The sequence below is a fragment of the Phyllobates terribilis genome, unplaced genomic scaffold (genome assembly GCF_046119375.1).
Source record: "Phyllobates terribilis strain yellow unplaced genomic scaffold, ASM4611937v1 Scaffold_4166__1_contigs__length_64352, whole genome shotgun sequence".
Classification (NCBI taxonomy): domain Eukaryota; kingdom Metazoa; phylum Chordata; class Amphibia; order Anura; family Dendrobatidae; genus Phyllobates; species Phyllobates terribilis.
The window spans coordinates 24,625-43,398 of NW_027366918.1; positions in this window are offsets into that span (position 1 = coordinate 24,625).

The following is an 18,774-nucleotide window of genomic DNA, read 5'->3' on the forward strand; positions in this document are numbered from 1 at the left end:
ATTTACTCTTAGGGAGACCATGGCAATTTGACAATAGGGTTACACATGATGGCTTTTCTAACAAGTACTCCTTCATGGTTAATGGTAAGTTGATTACCTTGAAACCTATGACACCCCTTCAGATTGTGGACGCAGCTGAGGCTAAGAGAGCCAAGGAAAGGGGCAAGAAGGTAGCACAAGAGAGGCCTAAGACCAAGGACAAGCCCCTGGTTTTGCACATCTCCAAGTTCCAAGGACAATACTCCATGCTAGTGTTCAAGGAAGTCCTAAGGGATGAATTCCTACCTAAGGATGCTATGCTAATGAGCTTGGTCAAGCCTCACACTTTGACATCAGAAGCACCCAACCACACATTGCCTAAGGCTATCCAAGAAGTGCTAGATGAGTTCCATGAGGTGTTTCCACAAGAGCTACCCAATGGACTTCCACCACTAAGAGGTATTGAACATCAAATTGATTTCATTCCAGGGCAGGTACTTCCTAATAGGCCAGCCTACAAAATGAATCCTATGGAAAGTAAGGAGGTGGAAACGCAAGTCCAAGAGTTGTTAGAGAAAGGGTACATAAGGGAAAGCATGTCCCCTTGTGCTGTGCCAGTTTTGTTGGGCAGTTTGTGGTGGTTTACTTTGATGACATTCTTATCTACTCAAAGTCACTCCATGAGCATGCCATTCATTTAAGGGAAGTACTATCCAAACTCAAGCAAGTTTCTTTGTATGCTAACCTTAGGAAATGTGATTTCTACTCAGATTCTATTTCATTCTTAGGTTTTGTAGTGAGTTCCAAGGGTTTGGAGGTTGACAAAGAGAAGATTAAGGCAATACAAGAATGGCCAACTCCAACTAGTGCAACACAAGTGAGAAGTTTCCAAGGGCTTGCTAGCTTCTATAGAAGATTTGTCAAGGACTTTAGCACCATTGCTTCACCCCTTACTGAGATCACAAAGAAGAACATTGTTTTCCAATGGGGAACCAGCCAAGAAGAGGCATTCCAGGAGCTTAAGGCAAGGCTAACCAAGGCACCCCTACTAGTGCTTCCAGATTTCACAAGGCCTTTTGAAGTGGAATGTGATGCTTCTGGAGTGGGCATTGGAGGTGTGCTAATGCAAGGAGGTAAACCTATTGCCTTCTTTAGTGAAAAACTCAAAGGTGCAACTCTAAATTACTCTACATATGATAAAGAGTTGTATGCTTTGTTTAGGGTGTTGAAAACTTGGCAACACTACTTGTGGCCTAATGAGTTTGTCTTGCATACTGACCATGAGTCACTAAAGCATTTTAGAAGCCAAGACAAGCTTGATAGGATACATGGTAGGTGGATGGAGTTCATTGAGACTTTCCCTTATATTATCAAGTATAAGAGAGGGAAAGACAATGTAGTAGCAGATGCACTCTCTAGGAGGCATACCTTGCTAACCACCCTTGATTCAAAGGTGTTAGGATTCACCTACATCAAAGAGCTTTATAGCAATGATTCTGACTTTTGTGATATATATGTTCATTGCCTTGAAAAGGGACCCTTGGGGAAGTTTTACTTGTTTGAAGGATTTCTATTCAAGGTTGATAGGGTGTGCATACCTAAGTGTTCTCTTAGACTTCTTCTTGTGGAGGAATCTCACAAAGGAGGTTTAATGGGACATTTTGGTAGGGACAAGACCCATGCTATACTGAGTTCCCATTTCTTTTGGCCTCACATGCTCAAAGACATAGAACATATGCTTAAAAGATGCATTGAGTGCCTTAAGGCCAAATCCAAAGTGAAACCTCAAGGTTTGTATTCACCACTACCTATCCCTAGTGCCCCATGGTTAGACATTAGTATGGACTTCATTGTAGGGTTACCTAGGACTAGGAAGGGCAGAGATTCTATTTTTGTGGTGGTGGATAGGTTTAGTAAGATGGCTCACTTTATACCTTGTCATAAAACTGAAGATGCAACTAGTGTAGCCAACTTATTCTGTAGTGAGGTTTTTAGACTACATGGCCTACCTAGGACCATAGTTAGTGATAGGGATCCTAAGTTCCTTAGTCATTTTTGGAGAACATTATGGGGAAAGATAGGAACCAAGCTCTTATTTTCTACATCTAGTCACCCCCAAACTGATGGACAAACTGAAGTGACTAATAGGACTTTAGGGACCATGCTTAGAGCCTTGATTAAGACTAACCTTAAAGCATGGGAAGACATTCTGCCACATTTTGAGTTTGCCTACAATAGGGCCACACACTCAAGCACCAAGGTAAGTCCTTTTATGTGTGTGTATGGTACTAATCCCCTAACCCCCTTTGATCTTATTCCTTTGCCTAGCAGAGAGAAGTGTGACTATAGTGCAGGGAACCAGGTTAAACTCATCAAGGAGCTACATGAAAGGACCAGAGAGAGGCTGGAGAGCTTAGCCACAAGTGTAGCTGAGGCAAAGAACAAGCATATGAGGAAGGTCATACTCAAAGAAGGAGATCTAGTGTGGGTGCACCTAAGGAAGGACAGATTTCCCAACTTAAGGACTTCCAAGCTCTCACCTAGAGGGGATGGACCATTCCAAGTGCTAAGAGTGGTTGGTGACAATGCTTATGTCATTGACCTTCCAGAAGAGTATGGAGTCAATCCCACTTTCAACATTGGAGACCTTACTCTTTTCAAGAATGTTGATGAAGAAGCTAGTGAAGGAGAAGAACAAGACGAGGCTCCAATCATCAATACTGAAGATGGCCTGAGGTCAGGCCCTTTAAAAGAAGGAGGGAATGATGCAGGAGCATCCCTATCATCAACTCCTCAAAGAGCACTCACAAGAGCCATGGCTAAGAGGATCAAAGATCAAGTTATACATGCCACTTTAGCCCTCAATATGGACCAGGAGATGAAGCCCATTGCCTCTACTCTTTTGATATGTCAAAGAGGTATCTCTCCTCCACAAATTCCATGAAGAACACTTGGTCATTTCTGGACCAAGTCAAGCTACAAAGAGCTAACTTTAGGACATACCCGGATAGACCCTCTAGCCGACTATGTCACTTTCAAGTGCATTTTGCACAAGCTTCCTTATGTTTGTTATGAAACATTTCTTAGGGTATTTTGGTCTTAAGTAAGTGAACTTTATGAGGTTCAAAGGGCCGGCTCTCACTTGGTATAAAAGCCAAGAGATAGCTCATTTATCCGGGCCTTTGAATTGATTAAAAACACACAAGTTGTAAGTTGAGCATAGACTCCTTTCTATCATTTGAAGGCCACCTTGGTTTGTTGGTTGAACAACTTAAAACAACCATTATCTCTTGCCCAATTATATCTTGTTTGTGTGATTGTTATTGTATGAGCTTGATTAGGGAAACTCATGGTGCTCTAGGTGGTATATCCCCTAGTTGTGTTGTGTTATAGCTTGTTTGTTTCTTGTTGGCTTGCATTGTGTTGAGGTTAAGTCCAAGGTGCTTGCAAGAGTGAATAAGGATCACTCAAGAACTTATCCCATTTGCTTTCATCTCACTTCTATCTCTATTTTGCATCCAAGCTTGTTTCCAAGCTAGGATAACATCTAGAACACTTGTTCTTGATGTTTGAAAGGTTTAAACTCTAGATCCGAGCCTTGTAGGGATTTCTATACATCAATCATCCTACGGAGGCCAACCAAGTGCTTGTTCAGATGAAGCACGACCTCGAGGGTGCGCACTTGCACTTCTGAAGAGGTTAGGTTATCAGGTACAAGGAGCTTGGTTGGGCTCTTGAGCTGCTCAACTTTAGGTTTAGATTTGGTCTTCGGCTTCTCTGGAGTGGGATCCATACCGGTGCTCTTAACAAGTCACCGCAGTCTAGTTACTGAAGCACTCAAGTGGTGTTTCCTTCACCGGTTTGTAGATGCCTAGCTTGATCATTAGCTTCTTCACGATGTGCGGGTAGGGAAGCGCGTGATTCTTATGCATCTTCACTATTAGCATATGAGTGAGGATCAACCTTGGAGTGTCGATTATACTCCCCTCTAATGCAGCTCTAAGAAGACAGGCGTCGGCTATCGTGATTGTGTCACACTTCTCTTGTCTAGGGGTGACAATGTGTGCATGAGGATGAAGTGGAGCAACTTCTTCCCAAATGGCAGAATATGAGTCTTGATCTCTTTGGGCTTCTCCTTCCCAACAAGGAGCTCTATTGTTCTTGCTTTCTCAGAGGTCCAATTCTTCTTTGGCAAGGCTGCATACTCTTCACCGGTTAGGAGGCCAAACACTTGGGCGATGAGCTTGACATTGACACTATTGGGCTCATCTCCCCATGGAATCTGCGCCATAGAGTGCTCTGGCCTGGGGCTGGAAGCATTGACACTAAGGCGCTGTAGAACTTTTTACTTAGTCGAGGTCGACAACAAATGGTTCTTCATCTAGCTCACACCATGGGGTGTGCTTGAGAGTGGCGACGGTGGCAGTTACGTCGAACTCTCCCGGATCTAGGGTTTTCCAGAACCCTTGCCCTATTATGAGGGGCTGGATCACCAAACGCGTGCCGAAGTTGTCGTGATGAGGAGGAAGATGGATTTATGTGGCACCTTCCATTGGTATAACCTCCTTTGACGCAAAGCCCTTGGACTTCTTTAATGTGGTGGAGGAGGGGGTTATAGATAGTGGCCTTTTGAGTAGGGCGGTTGTGTGGTGAATCTGGAGTTGTGATGGTGAGGATAGGAGCAGTGAGCGTGAGGGTTAGAGGGTTGCTTTCTCCGTGAGCTTATATGGTAGGGTATGCTCACTACTTTTGGATGAGGATGCTTAGGAGTGGTGGATGAGATAGAAATGATGGGCTGGGTTTATTGGGGCTTTCTTCCTCCACTGGAATCAGAGAGGACTATTGGGAGGGAGTAGGCTCTTTTGTTTTTGCTGTTGGTGAACGGACTTTCTCCGTTGTTTAATGTCCCGGAGAGTGGACTGAGGCGGTGGTGAACTGAGACTGTGGATTTTCAACCGCCGGGGGTGGTGCTTTTTCTGTTGTGGTTGGGGGTGGTGTTGGAGTGGAAGAGCTGGGTGGAAGGGACTAAAGAGAAGCCTAGTACTTCATGAACTATTCCCATTGTTCTGGAGTAACGTTAATTTGGTTGGCCTTTTTTGATGTGTGAAGTAGCTTTAGAGAGAGTGAGTTGGAGATAAGAGAAAAAGAGATTGAGATGAGTGAGATTGGGGTGAGGGGGTACGGATCTGGATAAAATTGGATTTTATATGTGATGTGAAACGGTCCGGTAGAAACGGCTCGATTCTGATCAGACCAAGTGCCTCAAAACTCTGGTGAAGCAGGTGACCGTTTTGGAACTTGGGCGTAATGAGTGCCTAGTGAGTAGGCGGCCATTGTCTCGCTCGGTCCCTATAATTCTGCCGGTCCCGATATTGAGTTCCTTCTAAGTCTGCGCTTGCTACCAATTTCAGTATATTCCATCCCCATAATCTGTCGGTACTTGTGTTTAGTTCCCATCAAATCTGTGCTTGGTATTTCTCATAAAACTCAGTCCCCATCATCTTTGGAGTTCTGTCTCAGTTCCCTTTCTCAGCGGGATATATTTACTAGCTTAAGCACTTATATAAGTTCAAACACATAAAGGGACTTCATAGATCTTTCAATAAAGATGTGCTAAGCATAATTAGGAAGGCTCTTTGTCATCTGAGTTGATATTACCAGGTGTGGACTAATGGTCATACGGAATGGAACACAAAGATCAAGGCTAAGGGACTAGCTTATAAACACGAATCATATCTGAGGGGCTTTACGATATGGTTAAGAAGCGATCATCATAGTTATTTATAAAGGCTTGTGTGGATCGTGTGACCTTATCTTAACTAAAGATTACAACTTTTGTGCGGAATAAAGCTAAGAACAATGTAAACAATGATTTCCAAAACGATTCTTGTATTGATTTCTTGTAGGGCTTACAACTACTAGGGAAACACACAGTTCTTAGTATCTATCTAAAGTCTCCTAGCTATTTCCTATATCCTAAATCAATCGTACTAACTCTTAGCAATTAACAACAACCTCTAAGGTTGAACTCCCTTTTCTAGAATGATAATCTAATCTATTTATACTAAAGGCATAATCATCGGGAACTAATCTACGAAAAAGCTAGATAAAATAATGAAATAATAATGCAAATCTAAACAGAATCTCAAAGATAATAAAGTATCTCTCACAACCTAGATTACGAATCTAGGAGATCTCTTAAAGATCTATCTTTCCCTTTATAGCAGCTTCAAAGATATCTTGCCTCTTTACGCGCTCGGTTCCCTTCCATTCACTCGGTTCCCTTCAGCGCATCACTCCGTAGTGTTATTTGGAACATCCATCACTCGGTTCCCTAACTCCAACACTCGGTTCCCTAACTTCAACACTCGGTTCTCTAACTTCAGCACTGACTTCCCTAGCTTCAGCACTCAGTTCCTTACATTCTGGTGAAGCGCTTTCAACGCTTTATTTCTCCACTCGCTTAACTCCCTTAAGGCCTTTCGGCTTACTCTCTTAACTCCCTTAAGGCATTTCAACATCCTAAGTTAAGCTCATTAATTTGTTTGCTCAAATGACTTATTTTGCTCAAAGTCCTATTGCTATCCTGCAATAACTAACTCAAGGTCGGCATTAGTATATAAAGATGTTTGTTATATAATTAAAATTGAGGCATTATTAGTTATATGAACTAAGGGGATAGTCCATATAACCAACAAGTTACCTTTTTAATGATGACAAACATAGAATCATGGCATAGCTATAGGGTTTAGCCAAAATAAAACTGAGTAAGAAGTAGCTTTGGTTCCGCCTTAACCATTGAACGAGTAGCACTCATCGCCCTTTGAACTTACCATGAGTATTAGTTCCCCTGAATTAAATAACCCCAATGCCTGCAATATTATCCCTTTTTACATCATTTAAAAGGATATGCTTAATATTAAGCAAGGAAAAATACGTATAGCATTTGCGTGCCCTCTAGAGAAATAGTTAAGTGATGCATAAGAAAACAAACAAGGAAGTCACTTCTCAGTACGAACTAGAGGAAGAAAGCAATTATCAAAAAAGCACAATTTTTATATTAAGAAGCATGTAAAAAGAGCACAAAATATATAAGATATTTGAGGAGCTTTTGGATTTCTAAGGAGTCCTAAGGTGCTAAGAACGAGCCTTGATTCAATTCCTACTACTCTTACTCAAAGTTGCGCTCGGTTCCCTTCCGTTCACTCGGTTCCCTTCAGCGCATCACTCCGTTGTGTTTTTTGCAACATCCATCAGTCGGTTCCCTAACTTCAATAATCGGTTCCCTAACTTCAACACTTGGTTCTCTAACTTCAGCACTCGGTTCCCTAGCTTCAGCACTCAGATCCCTACATTCTGGTGAAGCGCTTTATTTCTCCACTCGCTTAACTCCCTTAAGGCGCTTCGGCTTACTCTCTTAACTCCCTTAAGGCATTTCAACTTCCTAAGTTAAGCTCGTTAATTTCTTTGCTCAAATGACTTATTTTGCTCAAAGTCCTATTGCTACCCTGCAATAACTAACCCAAGGTCGACATTAGTATATGAAGATGTTTGTTATATAATTAAAATTGAGGCATTATTAGTTATATGAACTAAGGGGCTAGTCCATAAAACCAACAAGTTACCCTTTTTAATTATGACAAACATAGAATCATGGCATAGCTATAGGGTTTAGCCAAAATAAAACTGAGTAGGAAGTAGCTTTGGTTCCGCCGTAACCAATGAACGAGTAGCACTCATCGCCCTTTGAACTTACCATGAGTATTAGTTTACCTGAATTAAATAACCTCAATGCCTTCAATATTACCCCTTTTGACATCATTTAAAAGGATATGCTTAATATTAAACAAGGGAAAATAAGTATAGCATGTGCGTGCCCTCTAGAGGAATGGTTAAGTGATGCATAAGAAAACAAACAAGGAAGTCACTTAAAAGTACGAACTAGAGGAAGAAAGCAATTATAAAAAAAGCACAATTTTTATATTAAGAAGCATGTAAAAAGAGCACAAAATATATAAGATATTTGAGTAGCTTTTGGATTTCTAAGGATTCCTAAGGTGCTAAGAACGAGCCCTGATTCAAGTCCTAGTATTCTTATTCAAAGTTGCTCAGATGATCTTCCTTTAGAGGGCCTACCATGAGAGCCCTTATGTTGTGAAGATGCTTGTCAATCATCTTGCGAAGGCCGACCATGTGCTTGTTAAGTTGAAGCACTGCCTCGATTGTATGGAGTTGGATCTCAGAAGGGCTTTAGGTTTTGAGGGATAACGGGCTTGGTTGGGTTCTGGAGCTTCTCAGCCTTTGTAGGTTCTTGTTTGAGCTTTTAGGAGGGACTTCCATACTAGTAGTTTTATTTATTTTTCTTTACCTAACACCTTATCCCTTTCACAATGATGATAAAATCATGAGGTATTTCTTTTGGTGGCTTGTAGATGCCGAGCTCGGTCATAATTTTATTTACAACTGTTTTATTGGTTTGTCCCTATAACTCTATCGGTCCCCATCTTCAGTTCAAATCAAATATGACCTTGTTACTTACTCAGAAAACTTGGTCCCCATGATCTTAGGAGTTGTGTCTCATTTCCCATTCTCAGCGGGATATATTTACTAGCTTAAGCACTTATATAAATTCCAACACACAAAGGGACTTCATAGCTCTTTAAATAACAATGTACTAAGCATAATTAGGAAGGCCCTTTGACATCTAAGTGAATATTCCCAGGTGTGGACTAGTGGTCATAGGGAACGTAACACAAAGATCAACGCTTAAGGGACTAGCTTTTAAACACGAATCATATCTGGGGGGGCTTTATGATATGGTTAAGAAGCGATCATCGTGTATTATTTATCAAGGCTTGAAAAAGAGAGCATGCAAATGTATCAAATTTTAGCAAGAAATAGTACAATCCTAGAAGGGCCTAACAAGTGTTTATAAATAAGCAGCACACAAAGCATGCGGGAGACAAATACCCCTAAGACTATAGGCTAGGTTCGCGCACGTCATATTCCTAAATTCTCAGTTTAAAATAAGCACTAGTTTTAATGAGTCAATAAGGAAGAAGCTTGAAATGAGAGGGAGATTCTTAATGAAGGGGGGTCAATCCCAAGACTATAGGCTAGGTTCGCCCACGTAATTGTTCCTTGTTCAGGGCCTTGGTGAAAATATCAGCTATTTGATCCTTCAGTCCCTTTGGTTACCTATAACTTTCTCATTGCTCATGGTTTCTACAATAAAGGCCTCAAATCTTTGGAACCCATCTAGGCTCACCTTTTCTGTGTTGATTAGGCTTTTTGTTAACATTAGGAGAAGGATTATTGACGCGCTTTGGTCCTTTGGTAGAAAGAACATGCTCAAAGTAAGAAGGGTTATTCAAATAAAGCACTTCACGTTTATTATGAGTGGATGACTTGTATGGATTGTTAGTTACAGCATGCTTCTTCGTGCATCTATGTATTGTATGACCATTATTACCACAGAACATGCACCATTCATTACATTTGACGTAACCGTACTTGCCCTTTCCAGGTCTAATGGGCATTTTATCCTTAAGCGTAGGATCTATGGTGTTTTATGCGTTCCCTTGGGCTTGGCTCACATACACCTTATGAGCCTTTCCCCCTTGAAACCAGTAATTGCAGTCCCTTGACGGTTATTCAAGGGCCTTTACCTTTTTCTCTAGAAATTCATTTTTGCTTCTACAAGTTTGAAGGGCTTTACATAAGGTCTCAGTTTTTTCAATCAATTCTCTAGTAAGCTTTTAATTGGCACTAAAGACATTAGTGGAATTGCCATACGAACCATATCCTATTCCAGTTGTAGATCTAACAAATACAGTTTGGTTCACCGTGTTCTTATTAATAGAGTCAGTTAGATCAGTGAGTTTTTTAAGGATGTTCCCTAAGTCCCTTTCTACCTTGGAGTACAAATCCCTAGATAAACCCCCTTGAGGTTTCTTAACACTGCATTCCTCGCATGTCTTAATCATTTAGCTCAGTTCCATAGACTTTACTAAGGCATTTTCCTTCTTAACTAGCCTAGTCGATAAATCCATACAATCACTACGTAGATCTTTGACTTCCTCTACATATTCATTAATTTATGACTCTAATGTTTCAGTAATTTCTAACAAACCCTTAATCATGTCGATAAGCTCCTTCTTTTCTAGCAAATTAAGGCGAGTAGGGAACGGGTCATAGGGTTTTACCCTAGAGGCAAGGGCCTCTGTGTCTTACATAAGATATTTGCCTTGGTATCCTTCATGTAGGTAAACTTCATCGTCTTCTTATCTCCATTACAAGAAAATTGCCTTCTTTTCAGATGCTTCCCCCTTATGGTTAGTGCACGTCTTAGAAAGATTCCCCCTTTCTTGGAAATTGTAGCATGTGTACTCCTTGAGATATCGCTTTGCTGAAGGTGATGGTTCTCCATGTCCAGCTCTCTTCTTCAACCATATTTTTACCATAATTTCATGAGGGCTACTTCCGTGTCATCGTTCCCTTCCTCTTCACCATCGTTGATGTCCAGCTTCTCTAGAGACTTTTTAAGCTTCAAAGCGGTTCTAGTGGCTTCTTTTGTAGCTAAGCCCTTCCTCAAGTCAGCGTTTTCTTGGTCAAAAAACTTCCCGAATATGTCGACCACTGAGAGCTTCTTGCAATCTTGAGATATAAGAGCAATTTTTCACGTGAGCTCCAAATTCTCTCTCATTGCATAGAAGAACGCTAGTGTTTTCTCCGAGGGCTCGATCATCACACCAGAGGCGGTTAGTTTGTTCATCAGGATTATGAAGCGCGATTGGCATGTTGACACACTTTCACTAGGGAGCTGCTTGAATGACTGACTGAAACTCCCTTTGAAGAGTTAATTTCCTAGTATCCTTTTGGTCTTAACTCCCTCTGTGGATGGAGATGATAACTTCCCACATATCCTTGGAAGTTGGTATACCAATGACCTTTTCGATGTCGGTTCGTGTGAGTTCACATAGAATAAGCTGTCGATCTTTTGAATTCTTCTCCATCTTGGCACAGCGCTCAGGCTGCCAATCTTTTCTTTCCTTCAGTTCTGGAAGCACTTTGTCTCCGAGCTCTATGATCTTCCATGGTAGTCTTCGGTTTGAATGAACGTCGTGTGCACTCCCGACCACCAATCGAGTTCTCCTTCTTGATGCTGACGAGAGTTGTTCAAGGACATACCATGGTTGAATTATGAGTTCTTCATCATTGTATTGGAATCAGATCATGCTCTGATACCAATTGTGGATCATGTGACCTTAGCTTAACTAAAGATTACAACTTTTATGTGGAATAAAGCTAAGAAAAATGTAAACAATGATTTCCGAAACGATTCTTGTATTGATTTCACATAGGGCTTACAACTACTAGGGGAACACACAGTTCTTAGTTTCTCTCTAAACTCTCCTAGCTATTGCATGAGTCCTAAATCAATCGTACTAACTCTCAGTACTTAACAAGAACCTCTAAGGAAGAAATTGCTTTTCTAGAATGATAATCTAATCTATTTATACTAAAGGCATAATTACCGGGAACTAATCTACGAAAAGCTAGATACAATAATTAAATAATAATGAAAATCTAAACAGAAACTCAAAATAACAGAGTAGCTCAAACAACCTAGATTACGAATCTAGGAGATCTCCTGAAGATCTATCATTCCCTTTATAGCAGCTTCAAAGATATCTTTTCTCTTTTACACGCTCGGTTCCCTTCCCTTCACTCGGTTCCTTTCAGCGCGCCAGCCCGTTGTGTTATTTGGTACATCGATCACTCGATTCCCTAACCCCAGCACCCGGTTCCCTACTTCAACACTCGGTTCCCTAGCTTAAGCACTCGGTTCCCTACATTCTATGTTCTTCTTCTCCACATGATCTCGAAGGAAGTGATGACGAACGTTAATGTTCTTAGTTTGAAAGTAGTGCACATGGTTCTTTGAGATATTAATAACACTTGTGTTGTCATATCTTATCTCGAGAGAGCGCATAGAAATACCAAAGTCCATGAGTTCTTGCTTGAGCCATCGTAGTTGAGCACAACATGAAGCATCCGCTATGTATTCCGCCTCGTTGAGGGACACGGCTACTGATTTTTTTTTCGAGATCCCTAAGAAATAAGGCAGGGGACTAGAAATTGAGCCATACCTAAGAGGCTCTTTCGATCAACTAAATACCATGCATAGTCAGTATGTATATCCAACAAGGATAAAATCGCAGTTCTTAGGGTACCAAAAACATAAATTATCAGACCCTTTAAGTAGCGAAAGATTTGCTTGATGATAGCGACATGCGACTCCCTTGGATGAGATTGAAATCTTGCACACATGCTTACTGCAAAGACAATATCATGTCTTGAGGTAGTTAAGTACACCAAATAGCCAACCATACCTTGATAAAGGGTGTCATTAGTCTTCGGTCCATTGAGATCTGCATCAAGCTTAGTTCTTCTGGACAATGGGGTGTGAAGGGGCTTACTATTACCCATCCCAAACTTCTAGATTATCTCCCTTAAGTACTTTTGTTGATGAATTTGTATACCTTCAGCCTTTTGCACCACTTGAAGGCCTAAAAAGAAGTTCAGTTCTCCAATCATGCTCATGTTGAACTTGCTACTCATCACATTCTTGAATTTATCTACAAGCAACAAGTTGGTGGAGAAAAAAATGATATCATCTACGTACGCTTGAACCACGAGAATGCCGCCCTTGTGTTCTTGGATGAAGAGCATCTTGTTGATCATTCCCGTTTCGTAATTGTTTGCAAGGAGTTACTTGGAGAGAAAATTATACCAAGCCCTTGGTGTTTGCTTCAAGCCATATAGTGCCTTGTCTAGAAAAAAACACATGCTCTGCGTACTTTGGGTCCTCCAATCCTAGAGGTTGTTTGACATATACTTCCTCGTTGAGAAGTCCATTGAGAAAGGTTGTCTTTACATCCATTTGGAATACCTTGAAACACTTGTGAGAGGCGAAGGCTATCAACAAATGAATGGCCTCTAGACGAGCAACTGGAGCATAGGTCTCATCATTGTCAATTCCCTCTTGCTGGTTATACACTTGAGCAACAAGACGAGCTTTGTTCCTTACCACGACACCTAAGTCATCGAAATTGTTTCTAAAGATCCAACAAGTTCCAATGATAGTACAATTAGAGGGCATAGGAACTAGACGACATTCTTTATTTCGTTTGAACTCATGATGCTCTTCTTTCATAGAGGCCACCCGATCTGGATCAAGGATGGCTTCGTTGATGTTCTTAGGATCGGTGAGGGAGACAAATCACTGAGGGCACATAGATTAGTCTCAGAAGTGGCTTCTTCAAGTGCTTTGGTGATTGCCTCTGGCGATCTTCTAAACCGGCTCTTGAGTGAGTTTGCACTCTGGAGTGTAGGGGAGTGATCATGTTCCCTAGACTATGAACGTCTTGTTGCTGGAAGCCTCTAGTAGGAGGGGAAGTGATGGGTATTGTGTCGGAGTGAGAGGGCACATCACTCTAACTGTCTGAGTCACAGTCTATGGGAATTGAGGAGGTAAATGGAGGGGTGAGTGGATTAAGACTCTAGAAGGAGGTGCTTGAGGGCTTTCTAATGGTGCTTCTAAGAGAGCGACTTCGGGAAATGGATGGGTAGTGTTAGACATCTGAGAATGGAAATTTCCTTCATCTATCACCACGTGTATGCTCTCCTCATAAGTTTTTGTTCTTTGATTAAGAACGTTATATGCCTTACCTGTCGGAACATAGCCAAGGAAAATGGCTTCATCACTTCTTGCATCAAATTTGTCCAAGTTGTCCTTTCCATAATCCAAAGATCTTGAAATGAGAGATCCTGGGAGGACAACCTTTGATCATCTCAAATGGTGTCTTAGCAAGTGCAGGATGTAGAAGATCCCTATTGGTGATGTAGCAAGCTGTGTTTATCGCTTCATCCCAAAATGTGAAAGAAACTCCAGTTCCAAGTAGCATTGTTCTTTCCATCTCCACTAATGTTTTGTTCTTCTTTTCAACGACCCCATTTTGTTGTGGAGTCATAGGGGTTGATAAGTTATAGCTTATTCCTCTTTCAATGCAGTAGCTAAGCATCTCGCCATTCTCAAACTCAGTTCCATGGTATGAGCGGATAGAGGACACTTGTAATGATAAGGAGTTCTCAAGCAAAGTGATGAGCTCAGTGAAGCGAGTGAAGACTTGATCTTTAGAAAGCAAGAAGAGTGTCCATGTGAATCTAGAGTAGTCATCAACGATCATAAATATGTAATATGCTCCACCAGGGCTTTGAACATGCATAGGTCCACAGAGGTCCATGTGAAGGAACTCAAAGGGCTTCTTGGTTGTGACGTCTGCCTTTGGCTTGAATGAGCTTCTAACTTGCTTGCCTTTGACACAATTAGCATAGTGTGTCATATTCTCTATCTTGATAGAACGTAATCCACGAACCAACTCTTACGCACGGAGCTTGTGTCGAACATGTATATTGACGTGCCCAAGTCTTTGATGCCACAAAGAGGTTTGATCTTCTATATTATCAAGAAAATGTCTCATAGGGATGTAGCTGAGGTCGAATATTTAAGTTCTATTAACTCACTTTCCCTTTAAGATGACTTCATTTGCAGAATTTCTCACAACACACTTTGAGTTAGTAAATATGACCTCGTTTGGTCCCTCATCACGAAGCTGAGCGACCCTTAATAGTTTATATTGAAGGCTCTCCAAAAAATTCACCCTCTGAATCTCTATTTTATCATTGCGATGCACCTTTGCATGCCATGTTATCTCTCTAGCCCTTTTGTTACCAAATGATACGCTTCCACCGTCATAGTTATGAAACTTTTGCAATCTTTCCTTATCTCTGGTCATGTGACATGAGCAGCCACTATCGATGTACCATTTGTTCTCGCTGATAAATTTTACCTACAACGAAACAATCAAACCATTGGAACCCACCGAAGCTTAGCTTTTCTGGGGGGGATTAGCTTTCTTGTTAGCATGAGGAGAATGATTATTGACATGCTTTTGGCCTTTAGTTGAAGGAACATGCTAACAATAAGAAGGGTCATTCAAATCAAGCACTTCATGTGTATTGTGAGTGGGTGACTTGTATGGCTTGTTACTTAGAGCATGATTTTTCTTGCAACTATGTATAGTATGACCATTATTACCATATAACCTAGACCAATCGTTATATTTGACATAACCGTACTTTCCCTTTCCAGGTTTGAAGGGGCTTCTTACCCTTAAACTTAGGATGTATAGTGTTTACCGCATTACCTTGGGTTTTGCTCACATACATATTATGAGCCTTTCCCCCTTGAAACCAGTAATTATTGTCCCTTGACATTTGTTAATGTGCCTTTACCTTTTTCTCTAGAAATTCATTTTTGCTTCTACAAGTTAAAGGGCTTTAGATAAGGTCTCAACCTTTTCAGTTAATTCTCTAGAAAGATTCTCATTGGCACTAGAGAACTTATAAGAATCCTCATCTGTGTCATATCCTAGTCCAGTTTTAGATCTAAAAAGTACTATTTGATTCAATGTGTTGTTATTAATAGAGTCAGTTACATCGGTGATTTTATTAAGTATGATTCCTAAGTCGCTTTATACCTTTGAGTACATGTCCTTAGATAATACCCTTGAGGTTTCTTACCACTGCATCTATTGTAGGTCTTAGCAATTAAAATTAGTTAGCTAGACTTTACAAGGGCCTTTTCCTTGTTAGCTAACCTAGTAGACAAATCCATACACTCACTACGTAGATCTTTGACTTCCCATTCATATTCATTGATTTGTGACTCTAAAGTTTCAGTATCTTCTAACAAGCCTTTAACTATACTGATAAGCTCTTTTTATTTCTAGCAAATTGAGATGAATATGGAAAGGGTCCGAAGATTTTACCTCAGGAGCAAGGCCCTCTGTGTCAGCCATAAGACAGTGGCTTTAGTAGCCTTTATGGAGGTCAGCTTCATCATCTTCTTCTCCCCATGCCGAGAAAAGTGCCTTCTTTTCAGATGGTTCGACCTTAGGGTTAGTGCATGTCTTAGAAAGATGCCCCTTTTCTTGGAAAGTGTATCATGTGTACTCTTTGAGATCTCTCTTTGCTGAAGTTGATGTCTCTCCTTGTCCAGCTTTCTTCTTGAACCATTCCTTGACAATGTTTGTCATGAGGGCGACTTCCATGTCAGCGTCCATTTCCTCTTCACCATCGTTAATGTCCATCTTTTCTAGAACCTTTGTAAGCTTCAAAGCGGTTCCGGTGGCTTCTTTTGTATGTAAGACCTTCCTCATAACAACGTTTTCTTGGTCGAAAACTTGCCAAAGATGTCGACCACTGAGAGATTCTTGTAGTCTGGAGACATTAGAGCGATTCTTCGGGTGAGCTCGAACTTGTCACTCATTGCATAGATGATTGCTAGTGTTTTCTATCAAGGAGCAATCCTTACAACAATAGCGCTTAATTTGTTCACCAAGATAGTGAACCGGGATTGGCACGCGGACACGCTTTCACAAGGGAGTTGCTTGAATGCTTGGAACCCTCTTTGAAGAGTAAATTTTCTGGTGTCTTTCTGATCTTCATTGCCTCTATGAATGGAGATATATGCCAATGACCTTGTCGATTTCTATTCAAGTGAGTCCACATAGGATGAGTTGTCGAGCTTTTGAGTTCTTCTCCATCTTGGCATAGTGCTCAGGCTGCCAATCTTTCCTTTCTTTCAATTCTGGAAGCACTTCATCGCTGAAATCGATTATCTTCCAGCACTGGTAGTCCTGGGTTTGGATGAAAGTTGTATGAACTCCTAGCAACCAGTGAAGCTCCCCTTCAAGAATCTAATGCGGTTTATTCAAGGACATCCCTAGGTTGAATTCTCCGTTCATCGTCATCGTTGTAGAATCGGATCCTGCTTTGATATCAATTGTGTATTGTGTGATTTGAGTATCTTAATCTAAGAAAAGAATGTTTCTTTTGTGTGGAAAAGATTAAAACTTTATGAACAATTATTTCCAAAATGATCTTCTTTATTGATTCTCTTAGAGTTTACAACTTCAAGGCGAACACACATTTCTTAGTTCGTCTCCTAAACATTACTAGATATTGCCTAAACTCTAATTCAACAAAGACAACCTCTTAGAATGAACAACCTCTTCTAAATCGATAAACTAGACTATTTATACTAAAGGCATAATCGCCGAGAACTAATCTACTAAAATCTAGATAAAATAATTAAATAAAACTACATATCGTAACAGAAACTCAAAGATAACAAAGTATCTCTAACAACCGAGGTTACGAATCTAGGAGATCACTTTAAAATCTATCTTTCCTTTTAATGTATCTTAAAGATATCTTTCCTCTTTTGCGCGCTCGGTTCCCATCCTTTCACTTGGTTCCCTTTAGTGCGTCACTCCCTTCTATTGTTTTGAACTCTATTTGGTCGGTTCCCTAACTTTGGTACTTGGTTCCCTTTATTCCGGTGAAGCGTTTTGAGCGCTTTATTTCTATTCTCGACCCGCTTCAGTCACTTCAGCTTCCTAACTTAAACTCGTTAATTCCTTTGCTCAAATTACCTAATTTGCTCGAAGGCCTATTACTATCCTGTAATAACTCACTCAAGGTAGACATTAGTATATAAAGATGTTTGTTATCATTAACATTAAGAAATCATAATTTATAGATACTAGTAGCTAGTTCCTATAACCAACAATGAGCCTTCCGCATGATAAAATAATTTGGGCTGGACCAAGTAGGGGGATTACTCGGTGCAATCGACATAAAAAAGGATCGCAAATGAAGAACCTGAGGAACCAATGATTGGCATTAGCGTGGAAATTAATAAAACAAGGGGGAGAATCTGGTCGTCTACCATAACACAGAGAGCAAAGATGATTGGTTTGACAATATGCGACGACGCGCTGCACTTACAAAAAGGATCAATGGTAAAGATATATTATGTTCAATCTATTGTAGGGAAAACGAGAATCATCTGCACATTTTTAGGGACTATTTGGAAGCTAATAAGGTTCGGAAAGAGGCGAGAATCAAGGCTGACAAGAGAAAGAGGGATATGGTGGATTGGATGGACAACATCTACTAATCAAATTGCAAGGAAATTTTAATCTGATTCTTCTCATGTTATCTCGTTTATGGGACTGTTAGAATACTTGGGTATTTCGAAACATCTTCAACAGCCCACAGAACCTGGTGAGCAATGGAGAGGGACAATGGACAATATCAACAATGGAAAACATTTGGTGAAGAGTCCAAAGGCCGAGAGCATCAAGTGGAAAGCTCCGTCCTTAGCTAGGTATGTTTATTTCAGATGCTGGTGCGTTTAATGGCTAGAGTACGAGCCTGTGATTCTGTATAAGGTACCTTAACGAAGGAGTTATTGCGGCGATGTCAAAGAGTTCTATGACGGTCCTTGATCCGCAGCTGGTTGAAGCGAAGGTTATGTTTCATGGGTTGCTTTGATGCGTGTTGAAATATGATTACCAACTTAGTCTATGTGTCATTAAGAATTGTTCGGTTAATTGACTCAAATTAATTCAGCTATTGTTAAGGAGTTTGTTAAGCATTTAGTTTAATGTTTTCTTTGATTAATTAAGCCATGATTTAGTCCATTAGAGGAACGTGGTTAGTGGGAGTCAGTTGAGGTTTTTAAGCTCTATATTTGAGCAGTTTGTTTTTCAATGAAAGTTGTTGTTGCATTGTCTTCATCTTCTGCTTGTTCATCTTCCTCTTTTATTCTTGCTTATTTTCTGAGTTCGTTTCCAACAAATTGGTATCAGAGCTATACTG